This window comes from Mesoplodon densirostris, chromosome 3 (assembly GCF_025265405.1).
Source record: "Mesoplodon densirostris isolate mMesDen1 chromosome 3, mMesDen1 primary haplotype, whole genome shotgun sequence".
In the NCBI taxonomy this organism is placed as follows: Eukaryota; Metazoa; Chordata; class Mammalia; order Artiodactyla; family Ziphiidae; genus Mesoplodon; species Mesoplodon densirostris.
Genome location: NC_082663.1, coordinates 132,350,222 through 132,376,118, shown reverse-complemented (window position 1 = coordinate 132,376,118; position 25,897 = coordinate 132,350,222).

The following is a 25,897-nucleotide window of genomic DNA, read 5'->3' as shown; positions in this document are numbered from 1 at the left end:
CCTTCTACTAACTTTGGGTTTGGTTTGTTCTTCTTTCTCTAGTTCCTTTAGATATAAGGTTAGGTTGTGTATTTGAGATTTTTCTTGTTTTTTGAGGTAAAATGGTATTGCTATAAACTGCCCTCTGAGAACTGTTGTTGCTGCATCCCATAGGTTTTGGATCATCATGTTTTCATTGTCATTTGTCTCTAGGTATTTTTTTAATTTATTCTTTGGTTTCTTCAGTGATCCATTGGTTATTTAGTAACAGATTGTTTAGCCTCCATGTGTTTGTGGGGTTGTTTTACAGTTTTTATTTCCTGTAATTGATTTCTAATCTCATAGCCTTTTGGTCAAAAAAGATGCTTGATATGATTTTAGTTATCTTAAATTTACCAAGGCTTGATTTGTTACCCAAGATATGACCTATCCTGAAGAATGTTCCATGTGCACTTGAGAAGGAAGTGTATTCTGCTGCTTTCAGATGGGACGTCCTATAAATATTAATTAAGTCTACCTGGTCTAGTGGGTCATTTAAGGCTTGTGTTTCCTTATTAATTTTCTGTCTGGATGATCTGTCCATTGGTGTAACCGGGGTGTTAAATTCCCCCATTATTTTTCTGTTACTGTTGATTTCTCCTTTTGTGGCTGTTAGCATTTGCCTTATATATTGAGGTGCTCCTATGTTGGATGCATGTATATTTACAATTGTTACATCTTCTTGGATTGATCTCTTGATCATTACATAGTGTCCTTCCCTGTCTCTTGTAACAGTATTTATTTTAAAGTCTGTTATGAGTACTGCTACTCCAGCTTTCTTTTGATTTCCTTTTGCATGGAATAGCTTTTTCCATCCCCTCACTTTCAGTCTGTATGTGTCCCTAGTTCTCAAGTGGGTCTCTTGTAGGCAGCATATACATGGCTCTTGTTTTTGTATCCATTCAGCAAGCCTGTGTCTTTTGGTTGGAGCATTTAATCCATTTACATTTAAGGTAATTATCAATATGTATGTTCCTATTACCATTTTCTTAATTGCTTTTGGTTTGTTTTTGTAGGTCATTTTTCTTCCCTTCCTCTTTTGTTCTCTTTTGGTTTGATGACCATCTTTAGTATTGTGTTTGGGTTGCTTTTTTGTGGTGTATCTATTGTAGTTTTTAGTTTGCTTTTCCCATTTTCCCTGTCTAGAGAAGTTCCTTCAGTTTCAATACTATTGATCAGTCTGTTGAGATTTTTCTATTTCTGATTCTGCCTTAGAAGATTATATGTTTCTAGGAACATATCTGTGTATCCATTTCTTCTAGTTTGTCCAACTTGTTGGCATGTAACTGCTCATAGTATTTTCTTATGAGTGTTTTTTTTTTTGTTATATTGGATATAACTTTTTCTCTATAATTTCTATTTTTGTTTATTTGTGCCCTTCTCTCTTTTTTCTTAATGAGCCTAGCTAAAGGTCTGTCAATTTTGTTAATCTTTTCCAAAGACCAGCTGTTACTTCCATTGACCTTTTCTACCATTGTTGTTTTTTTTGGGGGGGTTATATATTATTTATTTCCTCTCTGATCTTTATTATTTCCTTCCTTCTGCTGACTTTGGGCTTTGTTTGGTCTCCTTATTCTAATTTCTTTAGATGGAAAGTTAGCTTATTTGAGATTTTTCTTGTTTCTTGAGGTAGCTCTATATCACTATAAACTTCCTTCTTAGATCTACTTTTGCTGAGTTCCATAGATTTGGGCAAGTTTTGTTTCTATTTTCATTTGTCAGGGTATCTGATTTGTTCTTTGATTTCTTCATTGAACTCATTGGTAGCATGTTGTTTAGTCTCCACATGTTTGTAGTTATTTTCCCCATTTTTCTCCCTGTAATTGATTTCTACTTTCATACCATTGTGATTGACAAAGATGTTTAATATAATTTCAGTCTTCTTAAATTTACTGAGACTTGTTTTCTGGCTAGCATGTGCTCTATCATGGAGAAAAATCCATGTGCACTTGAAAAGAATGTATATTCTGCTGCTTTTGGATGTATTGTATAGATGTCTATTAAGTCTGTTTGGTTTCATATGTTTTTGAAGGCTACCATTTCCTTATTGATTTTCTGTCTGGATGTTCTATCCATTGATGTAAAAGTCCCATACTATTAATGTGTTACAGGCAATTTCTCCCTTTATATAAGTTAATACTTGCTTATATATTTAGGTGTTCCTATATTAGGTGTATATCTGTTCACAAAAATAATATCCTCTTCTTGGATTGACTCCTTTATCATTATATAATGCCCTTCCTTTGTCTTTTGTTATAGGCTTTGTTTTAAAGTCTATTTTGTCTGATATGAATATTGCTACCCCAGGTTTCTTCTTGTTTCCATTTGCTTGGAATATCTTTTTACCTCCCTTCACCTTCAGTCTCTGTGTGTCTTTAACTATGAAGTGAGTCTCTTGTAGACAACGTATAGTTAGGTGTTGTTTTTTATCCATTCAGCCACCCTATGTCTTCTGATTGGAGTATTTATTCCATTGACATTTAAAATGATTATGCATAGGCATGTACTTTGGCCATTTTGTTACTTTTCTCATTGTGTTTTTTTTGTGGTTCTTCTCTGTTCTTTTCTTCTTCTTTTAGTCTCTTCCCTATGGATTGATGATTTTCTTTAGAGTTATGTTTGGATTCCTTTCTCTTTGTTTTTTGTGCATCTATTGTAGGCTTTTGAATTGTGATTACCAAACGGTTTGTATATATCAACCTATAACTGTATCTGCTTGTTTTAAACTGATAGTCATTTAAGTTCAAACACACTCTAAAAGCACTATATTTTTTACCTCCCCCACCATGTTTTAGTGTCATATTTTACATCTTTAGTGCTATCCCTTAATGTTTATTGTAGTTATATTTGATTTTACAATTTTTGTCTCTTAACCTTTATAATGGGTTATTTAAATGGTTGATTGACTTCCTTTACTATATATTTACCTTTTACCAGTAAGATTTTTCCCTTCATATATTTTCTCACAGCTTGTTGTAGCCTTTTTCTTTTTTGCTTAAAGAAGACCCTTTACCATTTCCTATAAGGCTAGTTTAGTGGTGATGAACTCTTTTACTTGTCTGGGAAACTCTCTCTCTTTCAATTCTGATTAAAAACCATGCTGGATAGAATATCTTGGTTGCTTATTTTTTTCCTTTCAACACTTTAAATATATCATGCCACTCCCATCTGGCCTACACATTTTTTGCTAAAAAATTAGCTGATAGTCTTAGGTGGGTTCCCTTGTATGTGACTCTTTGCTTTCTCTTGCCACCTTTAAAATTCTTTCTTTAACTTTTGCCCTTTTAAATTATGCTATGTCTTAATGTGGATCTCTTTAGGTTAACCTTGTTTGGGACTCTCTGTGCTTCCTGGACCTGGATATGTTTCCTTCTTCAGACTAGATTTCATCAAATACATTTTCTGCCCCTTTCTCTTCTCCTGTGAACTGTATAATACAAATGCTAGTATGTTTGGAGTTGTTCCAGAGGTCCCTTAAACTCTCCTTTTTCCCCCCTCTCTTCTGTCTGAGTGATTTTCACTATTTAGTTTTCCAGGTTGCTTATGCATTCTTCTGTATGACCTAATCTGCTGTTAATTCCTTCTAGTGTATTTTTCATTATAATTACTTTATTCTTCTGCTCTGATTGGTTATTTTTTCTAGTTCTTTAAGTTCTCACTGTGTTCCTCTATTCATTTCCTGAGTTCAATGTGCATTTTTATAAATACTGAACTCTATATTAGGTAAATTATTTTGTCTCTAATTCATTAAGGTTTTTTTCTCTCACTTTATCTTGTTTTTCATTTGAAACATATTTCTCTGTCTTCTCATCTTGTTGGACTTCCTCTGTTTGTCTCTTATGATATGAGGTAAAACAGCTACCTATCCTGATCTTGAAGGTGTGTCCTTGTATGGGAGTGTCCCTATGTAATCTCTGTGAACCTAGTGGTTTGGTGGGAGAGCTGCACCTGAAGTGAACGTGGGCTGTATTTCTTTTCCTGGGGTGTGTTGATGACTTCCACCTTGGTCGGGGGCAGATAGGACTGGGGTCAGAGGGGCTAGCACAGAAGCCTGGTGTAAACTGGGGATCCTTAATGGTGGCCACTGCCCTGTTGGGGACTGGGGTCAGGGCCTGAGGGGCTGGAACAGCAGCCCTGAGAGAGTTGGGCTTCTCCATAGTGTGATGGGGGTCTCAGCCTTGATTGAGGGTGGGGCTGGAGCTACAGTTATGAGCCAGCTCTGCTTCTCCCCTGTATGGTAATGTCAGTCTCTGTCTTGATTGGGAGTGGGATTCAGGCCCAACATGCTGAAACCACAGTTCTGAGCAAGTTATGCTTCTTCCTGCTGCATGTGATGACAGTCTCCACCTTGGCCAGGAGAAGTGCCAGAGCAGGAGCAAGCCTGGTGCAGACTGTGAACATGCTGGGGAGGTCCTTTCAGACCAACCAGAGCAATCAGGCAGTTTTCAATCCGCTGCCTTCATTTGTACCAGGACTGGGAGCAAACAAGTGTGTGTGTGTGTGTGTGTGCACTCTTTTAAGAGCAGAGTCTCGGGGCTTATCAAAGGGGATGTAGGAAACCAAGGAGGCTCATTCCCAGGGCTGGGATGCCCAACATGGGGCTTGAACCTCTCACCTTTTAGGGAGGAAACTGGAGCCTGTGATAACCCCCTCCTCTTCTAGGTCTCCCACCAGGGATACTTTTCCTAGATCACTTCTGCTCTCCTCCTACCATATTCTATATGGTTCTTCCTTTATAACCTTGGTTGTAGAAGAGCCATTCTGCTAGCCATCAGGTTCTTAGAGAAAGTTGCTCTATAAGTAGTCGTAGTTTTGATGTGTTCATGGCAGGGAGTGGTGGGGGTTGGTAAGCTCAGGATCCTCCTACTCCACCATCTTGATCCTGCCTCAATTTCGACAAAAAAAATCATCTTAGCTCTTATTGAGATAGATAGGGAAAACTTAGCTCTTATTGAGATAGATAGGGAAAAGAAATTTGGGAAGTGCTTGGCTCTCCTCGATTTGTTGTCTTGAGATCTGCATGTGTGCATACACACACATGTACCTTGCACATGTGCAACCCAAGCACATTAGAGCTGTTGAAGCAGCCTGCAATGTTTTTGCTACTTGGCATATGACTGGGTAGTTAAATATAATTTGAGATGTATGAGGGGGGTTAGCAGTGGCACTTTGGAACCAGAACCAGGGCTCCTTCTCCTATCCAACTTTACCAGGAATCTGCTAATATTTGGGGCCTGATCTTGTTCCTGTGTTTTTTCTCCACTGGTCCTGAACTTGATGTGGTGTGGGACCATCAATTATGGAACTCAAACCAAACAGTGGCATATTGTATTTCATGCTCCTTCAATGGAGGAGATGTCCAATTAACAATCTCCCAGCACAGGTGCAAGCTTCTGGCCCGTAAAGAGTAAGAAATATAAAAGTCCGGAGTTCAAAAGAAATGAATGAACACAGAGAGAACATAATGGAGGGTCTAAAATTCCTGATTAAATTGTTTGGAATATCTTCTCTGGGCTACTGGAAGACAGGAAAGCTCTAAGCCAATGTGTATTTTGAAATGCATGTGCATTTATTGATTTATTATTATGTTAAACTGATAGCTACTGAAACTTGTAGGTAGTATAGCAATGGCTGATTATTTTCTTTACCTTGGGCCTTTCTTAGGGCTCAAGGAAACATATCTTATTGTGGCATTTAGGGAAGTGAAAGAGAGGGAGGGCACTGGTGCAGGAATCTGAAAATAAATTGCTATGATACTGTAGATGTGTTATTAAACTGTCATAAGCAATATTTCCATCGGGCCCATGGATAAAATACTGGCTTTAAACAGTGCCTCATGACTAGGTCCAGGACCCTAAACTATGTCTGGGTTTAGCCACTTGTTACAGAGGTAAGATGGATGCCTGGGAATTAACCATGCCATCTGAAGCCCTCCAGAAAGTTGACAGAGATGAAACATGTGATGGAGTGCTACACTTCAGACTGATATATTAAAAATGGATTAGCTGGAGAGGCGGTGATTTCTGGTAGAACTTGGCCTATGTTGATTCCTTTGTTACCCTTGAAAACAAGGGAGATTCCCCAAGTTGTCCCACAGAGATGATAGTGTTGGACTGAGCTAGCAGTCAGAAACGTCATTTCTAGGCCCATCTCTGTAAATGGTAAATCAATAGCTTGTGACATATTTTAAATTACATGATTTCTGTGAACCCTTAGAGTCAGAGCTCTATGCTTGGGTTATATGAATGTGTTTCTTGTCAAATGATTAGTGTGAAGAAAACATCTTTTTTATATTTGGGGCTTTCTTTTCTGTGAGGCTTAGCCTTTTATTTACTCCCAAAAATATTATAAAAAATTTCAAACATTATTTCAGTATTGTTAATTTGCTTAAATATGGTAACAATATTGTGCTGACTTAGAAGATCTTTCGTTTTTACTTATGCTAGCAGCTTAGGAGTAAAGACGACTGCAACTTTCAATGTAAGAAAGTTTCATTTATTTTTAATGTAAAATATATCTGTTAGTGCTTTAGGGCTTACAAAGTAAATCTATTGATTATCTTGTTGAATATTGACTTCCTAAAGCCCTTAGGATTAAATGTAAAATTCTTAAAATACCTACAAGGCCCTATGGAATCTGGACCCAGCCTAATTCTTCAATGTCCTCTTGTGCCAATCTCTCCTTTGACTAGAAAACTTCTGCCATTTGGGATCCACAATACATCATACCCTTTACCTCCTCAGAGTCTTTGCAAATGCTTTTCCTTTTTAGCCTACATCACTCTTTTTCACCCATCCTCACAGCCCTTCTGTAACTCGTAGAGTATGACTCAGCTTTTGCTTGGTTATGCCACAGTAACAAACATCCCCCCACATCACAGTGCCTTACAACAATAATGGTTATCTTCTCAATCTTGTTTTGACTCTCACATCTGCCTGCTAAGAACCCTAGGAAAGGTATTCCCTTTCCTGGGATTTCTTCCTCATCTATAAAACAGGCTAATGCTATCCTCCATCCTTCCCTTGTCATAGACCTTTCCACTGTACTAGGTTATATAATCCAAAGCCCTTCAGTATAGCCTGTGTGACCTGACCACAGCCTAGAACTCTTATCTTATTATGAATCCCTTTCCTTCTTCCTCAGTTTGCCCCCTTGACAGGTGTCGCCTTCTGGTTCTTTGGAAACATTCAGTGTCAAGTGATGTTCCCTGTTCTTAGAAGACTTTTACCCTTATTCCGAATCTTCTACTCTCCAGGTCTCAGCTAAAACATCCAAGCTCAGGGAAGCCTTTGGAGTATTGTAACTTAAAAGGAAGAGCTTTGCTGATGGTAAGAACTCATTATTTTCTTTCATAGGAAAAGGGAGTGAGTGTAGTGGGTTACAATGCAGGCTCTAGAGTCAGATGCTTTGGCTTGAATCTCAGCTCTGATACTTACCTCCTAGGTGTCTTTGGGGAAGTTAACTTACTTTCCACGTCTTTAAAATGGGTAGAAGAACATAAGGCTGTTATGAATATGGTGTTAATTAATTTAAAGGGCTAGCATAGTTTCTGGCACATAGTAAGTACTTAATTATATTTACTTATTATCATAGATTTGTGTGTGTATTTCTTCAGCACTTGGTTTTTCAAGTTGAAAGGGATCTTAAAGATCTTAAATTATCACTTCTGCAACTCAAAAATTTTTTTGTCTGATATTGTTACCTAGACCTTTTTTGAACAGTTCCTTGGAAGAATTCACTGTATTATACAGCAACCTTCAATGTCTGTAGATTTATGTTCTTGTAAATTCCACCACTTAACTCTTCCTTCTAGAACAGGGCACCATAATCCAATTCCCTTTTCTGCATGATAACAACTGCAGCTTTCCTGGCAGCCCAGGGAGCACCATTTCCAGTGCCAACAAGCCAGGTCCCCACATCATCACGCTTCCAATCAGCTTTTGAATCTGGAGTGATCATGGATGGCTTCTTCTCCATGCCCCATGAGTTTATCAAAGTTTGTTTTATGGAGCTCAGTGTTTGTTCAATGTATGATTTAGAGTTAATGTAAGTGAGAGGGTGAGGATGAGGAGGTGCTCTGCAAAAGTAAAGGTTTAGGTTTTTAGACAGAGCTGATAACATGTTTGGAATGCAAACACATTCACAAAGTCTGTGCTCTTACCGGATAAGACTCTTCCGGATTCCTCCTTCTCATTTGTACACTCTCATCCCTCCAGAACATTTAGAGAAGTCAGTTGGTCGATTATTACTCACTTGGGGCCAGGCTCTGCCTATAGGGGGCATGGACACTCTGTGCTCATGGAGATTAGAGTCATGGAAATTTCCAGTCTAGATAGCAGGGAACTAATATCTGAACTCATAATGGAGTTTTGGGCTTTTAGAGGTATTGGATTTAACAGAATTAATGGTTTGTTTCAATACTTTTTAGCATTCAGGGAGTAATTATTGAGTACCTACTATATGTCCAGCCCTGTAGTCGCTAAAGTGAAATAAGAAACAAGAAGGCAAGGAAATAATAGAGCAACCTCAAGTCAACAGAAAAGGTGAAGAAAAGAGTAAAGATGTGAAATCTCAAGGACTATGCTTCAGGTGTTCCTGATGCTACTAGAGTGGGGTAAAAGTCACGGGCTCTGTGGAGGGGAATTAACTATCAAAAGTGTAGAATACAGAACCCTAAAAATGAAAGGAATTTTTGTCAAGTCCCTTGTCCATCCCCAGCATTCAGGAAGTTGAAAATCTGCTCACTGTAAAAGTGAGGAATGCATCCTCTCTTAGTAAAACTCTTTGGGGAAAGACTTTAGACCTTCTGTGACTGACTTAATTACATACATTTTTCCTCCTTTCTAACAGCAGTATCTCTTGCCTCACTGAGGAGAAAATGGACTTATTTTGTCTGATAATCTGATAAGCACCCTGCTCCCCAAATGATTTTCCCATTTCAATTGCAAAACTTCCTGGACCAGAGTAGAGGCAGCAACTTATTTGGTTTGCAGCTAAGCTAGAAAGGCTGCTTCAGTGGAAAGTGGCTCTGACTTAGCTCACTAAGCTACTTGGCTCTTTTATTAACATTGGTCCAAAGAAGGTTGCTGGCAGAGAGAAAGAGAGGAAAAGGGATTCTACCACCAGAGAAAAAACAGTGATGATGGAAAAGCTCAAAGCAGTTGATGTCCTGGAGAGATTTATGAAACACGGAACAAGCAGAATGAGGATGTTTGTGCCATATAAAATATGCAATTTTAATCCACTAAGCAGTTTATCTTTTCACACAGCTTAGTTTGCTGGGATAATTACCTTCCTGAGTAGTCCATGTCACGTACAAGGCAAAGTGTGTGCAAAACACACAAATTTGTGTATGCCATTGGAAAATATGGCAGAGGGAGGAGTATTAACTCAAATTTTAGAAAAAGCATATACTGTAGACAGTTAATCCAGGAAACCTGCTGAAAGTTGTGCTTTTGTTGTTAGCAAAGCTGTTAAGCTTGATTTTACCTTAAAACAAGGAAAGCTAATTGATCCCCGTGCTGAGTGTTTTTCAAGCCCCCCAGAGGTTCAGAGAGGTTAAATAACTTACTCAAAGGTATTCAGTGACGGTATGTGGAGGCTAAGAGTGGACCCCAGGAAATCTGTCCCCAGCGTCTGGATCTCCTTCCCTGAAATTAGCCCTCTGTACTTCCATCAAAGACCAGCACCTTGGACTTTCCTGGTGGCACGGTGGTTAAGAATCCCCCTGCCAGTGCAGGGGACATGGGTTTCAGCCCTGGGCTGGGAAGATCCCACATGCCACAGAGCAACTAAGCCCATGCGCCACAACTACTGAGCCTGCTCGCCTAGGGCCCATGCTCCACAACAAGAGAAGCCACTGCAACGAGAAGCCCACAAACTGCAATGAAGAGTAGCCCCTGCTCACTGCAACTAGAGAAAGCCTGCATGCAGCAACGAAGACCCAATGCAGCCTTAAAAAAAAAAAAAATGACCAGCACCTCCACTGGTACACTAGACCCCCATCCCATCTTGCCCAATAAGGACATAGCTCCAGCACTTCTCCCCCACTCCCTCCTGAGACGTTTATGTCCTTTTCTCCATTGGATCTTTCCCATCAGCATACACAACTGTTGCAGTTTCTTTCATCTTAAGGAACTACTGTTGACCTCATTTATCCTTCTAGTTATCACCCCATATCTCTGCTTTCCTTGATAACAAAACCACTTAAAAGGTTGATTTATACTTATTGTCTCCACTTCTTCTAATTTTCTCCTGAACCCATTCTTCTTAGTCTTTTATCCCCCCAATTGGGACACTTGCTTTAATGATCTGTCCATTGCAGCATGTTACACTGATCACTCTTTCTTGAAACATTTTCTATGTTTGGTTTCCAAAAATACATACTCTCCTTGTTTCCTTCCATCTTTGCTGTCAAGGGCTTCACGTAGCCCTTGCTGGTTTCTTTTCATCTCCAGAAAATTTTCATGGTGAAGCAGAAGTAATACAGAGCTTATTCTAGGACTTCTCTTTTCTGTCTACACTCACTCCCTTGTGCTGATGACTTTAGAATTTTATCTGTCATGAAACCCTCCCAATACCAATATTCTTATTTAATGTCTTCATTTGAGTGTCTAATAGCCATCTCAAACTCAACTGATCTTTTTTTTTTTTTTTTTTTTTTTTTGGCGGTACGCGGGCCTCTCACTGCTGTGGCCTCTCCCGTTGCGGAGCACAGGCTCCGGACACACAGGCCCAGCGGCCATGGCTCACGGGCCTAGCCGCTCTGCGGCACGTGGGATCTTCCCGGACCGGGGCACGAACCCGTGTCCCCTGCATTGGCAGGCAGACTCTCAACCACTGAGCCACCAAGGAAGCCCAAACTCAACATATCTTAAACTTACCTTGGGCCTTCCCCCCAACACACAATTCTTGGCCAGATCGGATCCATCTAGACTTATCTACATCTCTGTCGATGGAAACTCTATCCTTCCAGTTGCTCAAGCCAAAACCATGAAGTTATCTTTGACTCCTCTATTTCTCTCCCATTCCACATCTAATCTTTCAAGAAATCCTATTGGCTCCATCTTCAGTTTTTATATATCCATACCGTTACTACTACTCACCACCTACACTGACACCACCCTAATCCATGTCAGCATCAGATTTTACTTGGAATATTGCAATTACCTCCTAGGGACCTCCCTGCTTCTACACTTAGCCCCCTGCATCCTAGTCTCAATACACCAGCCATATGATACTTTTAAATGTACCAGTCAGATCATGCCACTTCTCTGCTTACATTTCAATGGCTCCCCATCTAACTCAGAAAACACAAAGTCCTTACAAAGATCTATAAGGCCCTATATACCAAGCCCCATCCCCCCTCCAAATTTCTGGTCTCTGAATTACTCTGATTTAGACACCATGGCTTCTTTTCTGAGCCCCCTGGCTGTTCCCTCTGCTTGGAATGCTTTCTCCTGATACCCACCAGTTGCTCCCATGCTCAAAGGGCTCCTTCTCAGTGATGCCTCCTCTAACGACTTTATTTAAAATGAAACACTCCCTCACACCTACATTCACACATGATCTTTTCCTCTTCCATGCATTATTCTTTACTATTTATTGTCCTTTAACATACTACATAATTTACTTATACATTTTGTTTACTGTCTGCTCCCCCCAACTCAATACCTATTCCTTGAATGCAGTGGTTTTGTCCGTTTTCTTCACGGCTATATCCAAGAACTTAGAAGAGTGCTAGAAACATTGCTAAGTGACTGTCTGTCGAATGAATCAGTCCTAGTACTCCTTACCCAGAGAACGGTTGAAATGACATCCATCACAGCCACAGGCCCATCTTCCACGGGGGTTGGTGTGCCACCTGGATTAGTATCTGGAACTGTAGCTGTAACTCCATCAGTGATAATGTTGACATTTAATTGTGGGATGCAGTGGAGTGTAGGGCTTATGTGTGCAGTCCTGAGGCCACAAGACTTGGGTATGGATTCCACCTCTGGTACTTACAGGTATTTTGAATAAGGTCCTAAAATTTCTTGTGCCTTACCTTTTTTCTCATCTGCCAAATGAAGGTAATCTCACTGTCTCAAGAGGGTTGTTGTAAGGATCCAATAAGTTAATATGCTTAAAATGCTTAGGCCAGCACCATATAAAAGTCATATTAATAACAATGATAATGAGGATGAAGCTAACAGCCACATTTCTGTTTATCAAGAGAGATCGAAGATGTTTATCAGAGTACAAACTTTCAGTTACAAGATGACTAAGTTCTGGGGATCTAATGTACATCATGGTGACTACAGTCAACAATACTGTATTGTACACTTGAAAGTCAGTGTGAGACGAGAGCTTTAATATTCTCACCATGATAACAACAACAAAATGGTAAAGGACTAGTTAAGTAACCTGTGGTAAACATTTATGTGTGTGTGTGTGTGTGTGTGTGTGTCAAATCATCACATTGTAAACCTTAAACTTACATAATGTGATGTTCTATGTCAATATATGTTATATCTCAATAAAGCTGGGGTGGGGGGAAAGAAAGAGCAAAGAAACACTGTGGAAGACTCTATGAAAATCCTTCCATTTTAAAATAAAGCAACTTAAAATGTAAAGTGTAGCCCATGAAATACATCTTAGTAAATAACCTTTACTGAGTACTTACTCCATAGTAGGTACTGTTCTAAGCACTTCACATGTTTTAACTCACTTAATCCTCACAATAAACCTATGATGTATGTACTCATTTAAATTATTTTGCTCATTTTAAAGATGTGGAAACTGAAGACAAAGAAATTAATTAACCTGCTGAAGTACCATAAAGCTCTTAAGGGGTGAAACCAGAATACAAACCTGAGGAATCTGCAGTTACTGCAGTAGAAGAAAATTTTTTCATTGGGTGTTCCTAAGGTAAAAAGGGAATGTACTCAATTCACTGCCTAAGGAATTTAGATTACTGATAACCACAGGACAGGTCACAAATGCAAAACATCAACTATAGGTACTCAGATGTATCTCCCAAATTTTTCAAGCACAATAGTTCTCAATGTTCAGTCATAACACTAATGTCCTCAAACAATGGTGAGGTAGGTCTTGAATAATCTTCCCTTATAGCAAAGTACTATGGAAAAATGATAAAGATTAGAGTGGGTACAAGGTTATCACTGCAATTATGCCACTCTTACTATGGTAGGCTTTCTAAACAGGGAGGGAAAGGGATGGAGTTACAACTAGGATGTTGAGAATCGCTCTGCATGGACAGTATCTATGCCACAACAACCTTTCATGGGGAATGATCCCTGGTGTGTAATTAATACTTACTGTAGCACTTAGAAGGTATGATCATATAGTTATATCAATTTTTGAGGCTTCATCAAGATCTGGGTGTACCCATGAGAAAATATCACTCATTGAAACAGCATGTGTTATGTATGTTATAGCAGAAAAAAGGGGTTGAGACCTCTTAGGCCACATGCTGATGTGTAAGTAACTCTAAGAAATTGCTTAGTTAAGGCTGCCTTCTGTACTTCAGAAGCTTGATAATTAGTTGAAGAGATCCGGTCTTAGACTACATGAAAAGAAGTATTGATTGCAAGGCCCATTCAGAGAAAGTACAGCTCATAAATGGGTAATGGTCAGTAAAGATTTTGTCATTAAGACTTATGCTGAACCCAGACACAGGAATGGGAATTGATGGGCAAAGGGAAGCTAGGTGCCTCCATCATCACAGGGCAAGAGTTATTCATTCAATTAGAGGCACCTCAACTCGACCCTGCAGAAGAAACAGTAAAGCCTGAACTGTAGATCTCCTTATGCTCCTCGGAAACCCCCATCACTCTCCACCCCTCATGTGCATCGCCTTGTGACTGTCACCAAGAGAAACCCAGGACTCCTTGGGAACCCATTTTCCTCCAGGTACTAATACTTACATGACTCTGTATGTGTATCACTGTTGCTGACCCCAGTTCCTCCCCTCGCTCATATCCTGCAGCCATCTCACTGTGTCCTGTGAGCTCTTCCCACAAACTCCCCATACATTTGAGGTCTTCAGGAAATGTTCATCACCTTCTTACTCTCATAGACACCTGGATCTCCCCTGAGGACAGTGCTACCCTGAAACCTTCTCAGGGCAGGTCTTCTCTCCTCACATTTCTCCTACCAGAGGCCTGAGGTGTGTCCTATGGGGATATATGTATATGTACGGCTGATTCACTTTGTTATAAAGCAGAAACTAACACACCATTGTAAAGCAATTATACTCCAATAAAGATGTTAAAATAAATAAATAAAATATTTTTTTAAAGTCAGCATAGGGAATTTTTAAACTCCCTGGACTTTTAATTCCCAAACTTTTCCTTTTTCAGTATTTTTCTCCTACCCTTTCCCTAGATCTTATGAGTAGCAATAACCACAACTCCTTCATAACCTTTTCCAAACATTTAATTTACAAACTATCATCTCTGTCTCTCCACTGAATTATATTTTGCAATCTGACTTCATCATTCCATTGAGCACACAGTGATCTAAAATTTCTGCTCTTACTTAGTAAAGGAGGTTATGTTTTTATTATCATTGTGTGTGCACCTAACTTCACTGGTGCCAAAGAAGAGGTACATTAAAAGTGAAAGACTAAAGACATCAGCAAAAATGTCAGAATAAGGATATTTGAAAATCCTCTTTTCCATAAAAGCAACAAGAACACTGGTATAAATGGTCAGAATCAACATTTTCAGAATTCTGCAAATTACAAGCTTATAGAAATCCGAGGAATGTTTGTTTAAGAACAACAGCTGAATCTAGGTAAGAACAGTGAGCATTATGGCATTTTTTTTTTTTTTTGCGGTATGCGGGCCTCTCACTGTTGTGGCCTCTCCCGTTGCGGAGCACAGGCTCCGGATGCGCAGGCCCAGCGGCCATGGCTCACGGGCCCAGCCGCTCCGCGGCATATGGGATCCTCCCAGACCGGGGCACGAACCCGTATCCCCTGCATCGGCAGGCGGACTCTTAACCACTGCGCCACCAGGGAGGCCCGAGCATTATGGCATTTTAACTTGTCCTATATGCATTCCCTCCTCAGCACTACAGTAGCCTTGAAAAATCAAATGCCTGGCAACCACTCGAGGGGGCAGGATGTGACTGGAGCACTTTCAAAACCCCATTATCAGAGAATTTGTCTGGTGATTTTCTAGAAGAGGCCACTAGCAAGGCTATCTTTATTTGACCGAACATGGAGCTCAACGTCTGAGGCAGTAGATAAGAGGTGAGCTAAAATAATAGGCTAACCAAAAGGCATAAAAGGAAATCTAAGGAGTGAGATGTCTAAAGAGGGCTTTGAAAAATGCTGACATATTCCACAGTATCTGACATATTCCAAAGTATCCTATTCCAGTATCCACAGGGTCATGCACATAAGGCTGTGCTCATGCTTATGGTTATATAAGTGCTCAGGATACACTTGAGGAGACCCTAAGCTCCTACTTCGGGCTAACTCTGAGTTTCTGCATGCAGAAGCAGGAGAAGCAGAAGTCTAAGTCGCGGTTGTTAACTGCCTGGCAGAATATTAAAAGTATGTCTTAATGTGCACACAGAGCTCCTCAACAACAACTGGGAGACTTACAGTTTCTAAGAATTTAAGGAAACCTCTATCTAATCATTAGGCGACAACTAATCTAACTGAGCAGAGACTTCACTGAAATAAGAAAAGTAAACAAATAAACAACAACAAGCCCTGGGTGTGGGAGAGAATCTGGTTTCCAGAGCTGTCACATTGTTTTTATTTTTTTTTAAAAAGCATGAGATATAGAGATATTTATAAGAAACTATGACCCATATACAGAACAAAGACTGTCCTTGAGGAAGCACAGATGTTGGACATATTTAAAGAAATGATGCCTAAAATATATATCTAAGAAGTTTAATGAACTCCAAAAAGGATAAATTCAAAGAGATACGAAGTCAGACACATAGTATCTGAACTATAAAAAGTCAGAGAATCTTCAAATCAGAAAAAGAGAAGAAAGTGATGATGTACAAAGATCTTCAATAAGAATTACAACTGATTTGTCATTGGAAACCATGGAGACCAGAAAGCAGTAGGTTGGCATATTCAAAGTGCTAAAAGACTGTCAACCAAGATTTCTATATCCAGCCAAACCATTCTCCAAAAATAAGGAGAAATTTAGACATTCCCAAATGAACAAAAACTAAGAGAATATATCACCATCTTTATCTGTTCTATACTACAGAAGTACTTCAGGGTGAAGTAAAGCTATATACTAGAAAGTAATTCACATAAATAAATAGCACTGGTAAAGATAACTACAAGATAAATATAAAGGAGAGTATACAATTGACCCTTGAACAACATGGGTTTGAACTGCATGGGTCCACTGCATGGATTTTTTTTCTATAAATACATACTACAGTACTACCTAATGTGCAGTTGGTTGAATCTGTGCATACTGAACCACAGGTGGTAAAGTTATATATATGATTTTCAACTGCACAGGGGTCAGCACCCCTAACCCCACATTGTTCAAGGGTCAATTCTACATACATTTTTGTTTTTAACTCTTTTTTTCTATTTTATTCAAAATAAAACTGCATAAATCAATAATTAATCCATATTAATGTTCATACAATGTATAAAGAAGTAATTGTAGGAAAATAGCACAAAGGAGGGGAGTGAAGCTATACAGGAACAAAATTTTTGTATACTACTGAAATATAATAATTGTAATCCCTAGGACAATCAATAAGGAAATAGCTTGATATTATAGTAAAAGAAACAATAAGGGGATTAAAATGGTTAACAAGAAATATCTATTTAACCCAAATGGAGCAATTAGGGTACCTGAAAGACATATGACATAATACAAAAATAGTAGATGTAAATCCTTCCTTATCTGTAATCACATTAAATTTGAATTTATTAAATTCTCAGGTTAAGAAGGCAGAGATTATTTACTGAGAGATGACTGGATAAAGAAGATGTGGTATATATACACAATGGAATACTACCCAGCCATAAAAAAAAAAATGAAATGATGCCATTTGCAGCAACATGGATGGACCTAGAGATTATCATACTAAGTGAAGTAAGTCAGAAAGAGAAAAACAAATACCATATGATATCACTTATATGCGCAATCTAAAATATGACCCAAATGAACATATCTACAAAAGAGAAACAGACTCAGAGAGATAGAGAACAGACTTGTGGTTGCCAAGGGGGAGGCGGGTAGGGGAGGGAAGAATTGAGAGTTTGGGATTAGCAGTTGCAAACTAGCATATATAGGATGGATAAAAAACAAGTTCCTACTGTATAGCACTGAGAACTATATTCAATATACTGTGATAAACCACAGTGGAATAGAATATGAAAAAGAATATATTACTATATATGTATATGTATAGCTGAGTCACTTTGCTGTACAGCCAAAATTAACACAACATTGTAAATCAACTATACTTCAATAATTAAAAAAAAAATAGAAAGACAGAGATTAGCAAAATGGATTAAAAGGAACCATGGGGCTTCCCTGGTGGCGCAGTGGTTGAGAGTCTGCCTGCCGATGCAGGGGACACGGGTTCGTGCCCTGGTCCGGGAGGATCCCACATACCGTGGAGTGGCTGGGCCCGTGAGCCATGGCCACTAAGCCTGTGCGTATGGAGCCTGTGCTCCACAATGGGAAAAGCCACAACAGTGAGAGGCCCACGTACTGCAAAAAAAAAAAAAAAGGAACCATGATCCAGCTAAATGCTGTGTATAAGTCATATATTTTAGACCAAAAAACACAAATAGGTTAAAAGTAAAAGGATGTGAAAAAATACCCCACAAACAGTGACTAAAAGAGAGCTGGAAGGGTCATACTAATATCAGGCAAAATCAACTTTAAGGCCAAAAAAACTGCTACTAGAGAGAAAGAATAATATTTTATAATGAGTCAATTTACCAAGAAAATATAAGCACCTAAAAACAGGGCCCCAAAATATGTGAAGTAAAATACAATATATAAAATTGAAGAGAATAATAGAAAATTCAACAATAATAGTTGCTAACTTCAATATCTCACTTTAAGTAATGGATAGAACTAGACAGAATATCAACAATAGAAAATTTGAAAACAGTATAAACCAACTAAACATAAAAGACACCTATAGAATATTCCACCCAAGAACAATTAGAATAAGTATTCTTCTTAAGTGTTCATCTGAAACATTCTCAAGAATAGCCCCTATGTTAGATCACAAAACATGTTTCAGTAAATTTTAAGTGACTGAAATCACAAAAAGTATGTTTTCCAAGCACAATGGAATGAAATTAGGAATCAATAACAGAAGGAAATTTGGTACATTCATAAATATATATAAATTAAACAACCTCATAAATAACAATGAGCCAAGGAAGAAATCACAAGGGAAATTTAAAAACACTTCAAGATGAATGTAAACAAACAACGTGCAAAATTTAAAGAGGCAATTAAAGTAATGCTTAGCAAGAAATTTATAGCTGTAAATGATGCGATTAAAAAGAGATTTCTCTAAAGAAGATATATAAATGGCCAATAAGCCATGAAAAAAAATGCCTATAATCAGCAGTCATCAGGGAAATTCAAATCAAAACCACAATGAGATAAAACTTCACAACCACTAGGATGGATAAAATATTTGAAAAGAGACAATAACAAGTATTGGAAGATTATGAAGAAATTGAATGCTCATACATTGCTGGTGAAAATGTAAATGATGCACCCACTTTGTAGAACATTTTGAAAGTTCCTCAGTGGCAAATGAAAACAAATGTCTATACAAAATCTAGTACTTGTATGTTCATAGCAACATTATTCATAATGGTCAAAAAGTGGAAACAACTCAAATGTCCACACCTCAGATTTATTATCAGGTAATATAAATGGTAAATAGAATATGGTATTTTTTAACATCTTTATTGGAGTATAATTGCTTTATAATGGTGTTTAGTTTCTGCTTTATAACAAAGTGAGTCAGCTATACATATACATATATCCCTATATCTCTTCCCTCTTGCATCTCCCTCCCTCCCACCCTCCCTATCCCACCCTCTAGCTGGTCACAAAGCACCGAGCTGATCTCCCTGTGCTATGCGGCTGCTTCCCACTAGCTAGCTGTTTTACATTTGGTAGTGTATATGTGTCCATGCCACTCTCTCGCTTTGTCCCAGCTTACCCTTCCCCCTCCCCATATCCTCAAGTCCATTCCCTAGTAGGTCTGCGTCTTTATTCCTGTCTTGCCCCTAGGTTCTTCATGACAATTTTTTTTTTTTTTAGATTCCGTATATATGTGTTAGCATACGGTATTTGTTTTTCTCTTTCTGACTTACTTCACTCTGTATGACAGAATATGGTATATTGATACAATGGAATACTATTCAGACATATAAAAGAATGAAGTCTTGATTCATACTACAATATAGATGAATATTGAAAACATTATGCTAAGTAAATGAAGCCAGATACAAAAGGCCATTCATTTTATGATTTCATTTTAAATAAATGTACCAAATAAGCAAATCTATAGGGACAGAGACTAGATTAGTGGCTTCCAGGAGCTGGGGAGCAGGTGGAATGGGGAGTGACTACTAATGAGTATGAAGTTTCTTTTTGGGGTGATGAAAACATTCTGGAATTTGATAATGGTGTTAGATACACAACTCTGTATTATAAAAGACACTGGGGGCTTCCCTGTTTGTGCAGTGGTTGGGAGTCTGCCTGCCAATGCGGGGGACACGGGTTCGTGCCCTAGAGCAGCTGGGCCCGTGAGCCATGGCCGCTGGGCCTGCACGTCCGGAGCCTGTGCTCCTCAATGGGAGAGGCCACAACAGTGAGAGGCCCGTGTAGCACAAAAAAAAAAAAAAAAAAAAAAAAAAGACACTGAATTGTGTATTTTAAAGGGGTAACTTTTATCTCAACAAAGTAAAAAATTAGGGCAGAAATATAAATATTAATCCTGACTGGGAAAATTATAAAAGACTTCATGAGTAGGGTACAGCATTCACACTAGAAGCTAGATCATCAGTGTTCTGTAAATAGGGATTCACTGCCATGAGAAGAGAGGAAGGAAAGCATGATTGAGAAATTAATGCTTTTCTCTTTGATTGCAAGATAATATTGTGGAATGACATTAGAGTCGTTACATGTGGCTAGGTTGGAGAGAAGCAACACTGGACATCCATGTATACTGCAGGTCAATTCTCTATGACCCTCTCACTAAAATCAAATTAGGGAGTATGTAAAGAGTGCTCCTTCATGACCTCTAATTCTGCTTTCATTACTCTTGACTCTGTAAACCTAAGACTGTCCCATTGTGAGTTTTCCAGGCTAGAGAGTAAAGGAATCCAAATCTGGATTTCTCTCAAAACCATAGAATGTAGGCAGTCTCCTATTCTACATAATTATGAGGTTAGGTCTGTACTTCACATTTCAAAATAGCTTTCTGGGGCTGAATGTAGGCAACTCTAACAAGTCCAAGCCACATGCCCCAGCACTAGAAAGAAGCCCAGAGTCGATAGAAGAGCACATTTTCCCAAAGAGGACTCAAGTTAAGTGAATGACAATGCTTGGTTTATAGTTTAGAGAACCAAAATATTTTTCTACCTATAACAAGAGTTTGTAGCTCAATTGGCTGCCTAAAACCATAGGGTTTGCCTGGAAAGAGAGAAATGAGGGTAAGGGAAAACAGGAACCTTGAGTATATGGGGGTTTTGTTTTTCGCTTTTACATATAAAGGTACAGTAGTAACATAAAGCTAAACATACCAATCAAAAGAACAGAAACAAGTCAAGAAATAAAACTATATTTGTGGTCATGCCAAGGCAACTCAAAGTGGAAAGGATAGTCTTTTCAACAAATGGTGCTGGGACAATTGGATATCCATACACAGACAATGAACAGAGACCCTTAATTCACACTATACACGAATCTTAACTCAAGATGCATCATAAGCCTAAATGTGAGAGCTACAAATATGTAACTTCTAAAAGAAAGCAAAGGAGAAACCCTTTGTGACCTTAGATTAGGCAAATATTTCTTAGATATGACACCAAAAAGTATAGCCATAAAAGAAAAAAAGAGGTGAATTTTATTAAAACTAAGATCTTTGGCTCTTTAAAATAGATCATTAAGTAAATAAAAAGAAAAGTAGAAGAATAACCACAGACTGTTTACCAATTACATATCTAATAAATGACTACTGTCCAGAATATATAAAGAATTCCTACAACCGAGTGAGAAGATAATTATTTTAAAGCTTTTTTTTTTATTATTATTTTTTCTATTTTTTTGCGGTACGCGGGCCTCTCACTGTTGTGGCCTCTCCCGTTGCGGAGCACAGGCTCCGGATGCACAGGCTCAGCGGCCATGGCTCATGGGCCCAGCCGCTCCACGGCACATGGGGTCTTCCCGGACCGGGGCACGAACCCATGTCCCCTGCATCGGCAGGCGGACTCTCAACCACTGCGCCACCAGGGAAGCCCAGAAGATAATTATTTTAAATAGAGAAAAGTTTAGGGTAGAAATTTCATTTAAAAAAGTATACAAATGTCTAATAAGCATAAAAAAATATTTTCAATATTGTTAACCTTGATCTCAGTGGATGTGTATATTCACTTGGAAAAATTTATTCAGATGGTTGACATAAACTGTGTGAGCGGCCCTCTATGTATAATTTAATAAATACTTTACAAAATAAAAAAACAAGAAAACTGTGACCCACTTTAGAAGAGGGAATCCTGATGTGGTCTATTCCTGGAATTTCCTCAAACTATCAGCTCTACTTTTATGTGGGGATCTTTATTAAAAAGACAAAACAAATCTGGTCAGCTCATCCACCAAGCCTTAGTGGGTTTTTTCATGTGCCAGAGAGATATATAATCAATTCCAAGTGGATTTGGTTTCTAAGGAAAACCTAGGCTTTTCCTACATTACTAAGACATACATTTTGCGTTTGTTAAGGGTACCCATTCAGAATTTTCCTCCTCTTGGAATACTATTAAATTAATACTGGTATCTTTTCCACCATGACATTTTAGAAATCCCAGTTCTGTAAGCACTTTAAAATGCTCTTGTCCTCCATAACAGCAGTGAACATAGTGGTACCAGTAGCCCCTGGGGATGACAAAAAGAACTCCAGTCTATGATTTGCAATGATAAGTCCCAGTTAGGCACTGTTTGTGGGTCTGGACATGTCACAGAATCCCCATGCTGCTGCTTTTTCCCCCAAACCAGAAGTCATCAATCTAGCTTTACCTAAGTCATCAGCGTTGTGAAGGTCGAATGAGATGAAGTTTTTCAAGATGCTTCCCCATGCATTCAGTGTCATCCAAGGCCACGTCTTGGTATTATTAACAGCAGCAAGTACACAAGTTAGAAAATTTAACTTGTTTTCAGTTGTGCAACTTTTAAAATTGAGGTTGTAATGAGTTCCTTCAAAAGTGTCTTATCTGCAAATATTATGTTTCTCCATTTAGTATAGAAATGGGTTCTCTAAATGATCTGCATACCAAGCTTGAATTTGATATGATCCTAATGGCAGTATAATTCTGCAGAAGATTAGATATAAATGTAGAAGTCCTCAACATTATTTCTACCCCCACCATACCTAAGATGGACAACACACACCATGGCCATTGATGATGCTCCACAGGCTGAGAGGGCAGTTAGGGGCGGGGGATGGTAGGAGCACATATTCCTATAGAATTTGACTTGAAGCTTTGGGGGTTAAGGAGTTAGTGGTTAGAGGCCCAGGTCCCACTCATGGAAGATTCTGACATGTTTTCCCAAGGAGTATGGTCCTCCCTGAGAATGACAGCACTCATAGTAAGGATGGAAATAGCTAACACTTCTCAATTACTACAAGCCAGACATTGCACTAAGCACTCTACTTGCATTTACTCCTAATTAGTCTTCTACATAGAAACTAAAGAGATTTTTTGGTAAGGCAAATTATATTATGTCACTCCAGTGCTTAAAACCCTCTCATGGATTGCCCTTCCATATAAAGCAAAATCTTCCTAACCTTGCCCTGTCTACAAGATCACACCTTGTGTGGTTTGTCTCTGCCTGTCTCTCTGACCTAGCATGTGCCACCCTTCCTGTGGCTCATTCACTCCAGCTACAGTGGCTTCTAGTTTTGCCTTTGCTATTTCTTTTTCCAGAAGAGTCCTCACTCTTAATGATCATGGAGCAGGCTCCTTTTCCACCTAGTTCAATGACACCTCTACAGAAAGGCCTTTCCTGACCATCCCCTCTGAAATAGACTCAAAAGGATTAATTCACTTGCCCATGGATGCACAGGGGCAAAGCAACAATTGGCATCTAAGACTTTCCAAAGCAGGGGTCAAAAGAAGTTACCATTGAAAGTATCAGAATAGGGGTTTATCTTTATCCTAAGAAAATGAATAAAATGAAAACTCTCAGATTTGAGTTGAAACAAAAATTCTTCTTGACTGTGGGTTGGGTTTGTTTTTCTATTTAGTCCAGAAAGAACTAAAGTTAGTGTAATTAAATAAGGCTACATTTCAGAATAACAGAAAGGGAGAAAGTTATAAAGGAGATGAAAGTGAAGGAAATTTCAGATCTTCTATCTCCCTTTAGGAGAGCTACATTATTTCTCCTCATTAAAGTAATTGTTGGTCTAATGCCAGATCTTTCCATCAAATGGGCCCAATAAGGCATTGGAAACTGAATAAACACACTGCCTAATAACAAGTGATGGAGGCAAAAGGTGAAATTTCCACTTAGAAATAGCTATTCCTTGTTGAATAGCTTTCCTTCCCCAGGGGCAAAGGGTCACCCAGCTGAGATAATTGCTAATTAAGATTGGACAGTCCAGGCAAGAAGCCAGACCAGTACCCCAATGTTACAATGGGTCAGCCATTGATTAGATTTCTGGCTCTTGATTAAATGTCACAGAATGATTAACTGATTAATCCTCAGGCCTTTCTGGAAGAGACCCTAGTTCAGCATACTAAGCTATAGCCTAGTAATTCTTGTACAATTCTTCTCTTATGCATAGAATTCTTTTGAAAATGTTTTATGGCTCACTCTATTTTACTTTCTTCCTAGCAGCCTTGTTCAGCTTCTCTTTCACTTGGTAATGACTAATGAGTGTGCTCCCTTCTTCACTAAAGGCATGGCTTGGTTAATTTAATATTTTTCTCTGTATCCTTACCTATATATAGGAACAATCAGGTAAGAATGCCTTGGACCAAAAAAGCATAATGCAAATTGTAAGTGCTTATCTATCGACCAATTTAGGAGGCAGGAAAGTCAAACTGCCTGGGTTCACACCCAGGTCCGATGTCACCTTGGTGAAGGTACTTAACCTCTCTTTCAGATGCCTTAGTTCTGTAACAGGAGGGAAATAATACTGTTTATCTCAAAGGGTTATTGAAAATTAAGTAACATATGTAAAAAGAAGTTAAACATATACTGAATTGTTCGTAAATGTTTCTAGAACTAGGCTAACAAAGAACTAGTAAAAATGTTAGACTGCAAGCATAGGCCTTTTACCATATCAGGCTTCTCCCAGGGGAGTGACTAGGAATATCCCTGTTCTCCTCCTAGACAGAGTTCAGAGGATGCAGAGGTAGATCCTGCTAGCTCAGAATAGACTAAATCTGATAGTAAATCCCATTATTATCTTGGAAAACGTGACTTTTTATCAAATGATGAAAGAATAATAGCAACTGCTAATTATTGTGATTTTTCTATGTGCCAGGCACTATTCTGTGTACTTTATGCATGTGAAATCATCTAATCCTCCTAAAACCCAATGGAGTCGGTACTAAGCATGGCGGAGTCAGCAGGCAAACTCAGACCACTGCCATGTGACTCCAGAGTGTGGCAATGTAAGCCTTCCTTTGCACCCTCTAAATTCCCATCTAGTCAATTCTTATACTTGTGCACTGAATGTCATCTCCTCGAACCTTTTCAAGAACATCATTCCAGCAATTTTATGCATTCTCTAATACATCATCATGTAATGTCTTCCCTCTCTATTTGATCTTTTCCATCAAATCGTACCTATAACATTATTTTTTCGATCTTATAAACAACAACAACAAAACAACTTTATCCAACTTTCCTATCTAGCTACCACCCCATTGTTCTGCTTCTCTTCACGGCATAATTCCTGGAAGGATTTCTATAATACTTACTCTTTCCAAGGCCTTGCCTCCTATTTTCTCTTGGACCCATTCCTGTTTTGACTTTCATCCACCCTCTATTAAGATCACCATTGCTCTATACATGTTGCTAAATCCAGTGTTTTTTCCCTTCCTCATCTTTCTTGACCTATCAGTGGTATTGGATATAAAGTCAGCTCCTCTTTGATACACTTTCTTCACTTGATTTCCAGGATACCACACTGTCCTGGTTTTGCTTTTATCCCTTCCATCTTAACCCCCTATGCTGCTTCCTCTTCTTTTCTCCAACCTCTAAATGTTGAAGCAATCCATGACTCCATCCTTGGTCCTCTTTTTTTCTCTGTCCATACACATTCCCCTGCTAATCTCATTTCTTTTTAGTATGTAAATATCACCTATATGCTGATGACTAGAAAATGTATATCCCCTGTCCAGAGCCCTCTCCAAATGTAAACCAGTTTAAATAATTGCAGCTCTTAAAATGTGGGCATGTCACCTGGCATTGTTTCTTTTTTTCTTTCAGAATGCTTACAATCTTTACTTGTGCACTCCATATTGGTGGCAACCAGGGCAAGGTAGATTTCTTATGCAACCAATACATTATGCTCTAAATATCCATATGGCAGTTATCTATGTTTTCCACGCTTGTATGAAGACCATTCATGAAGCAAGAAATTAAAGAAATCCTAGTCTACT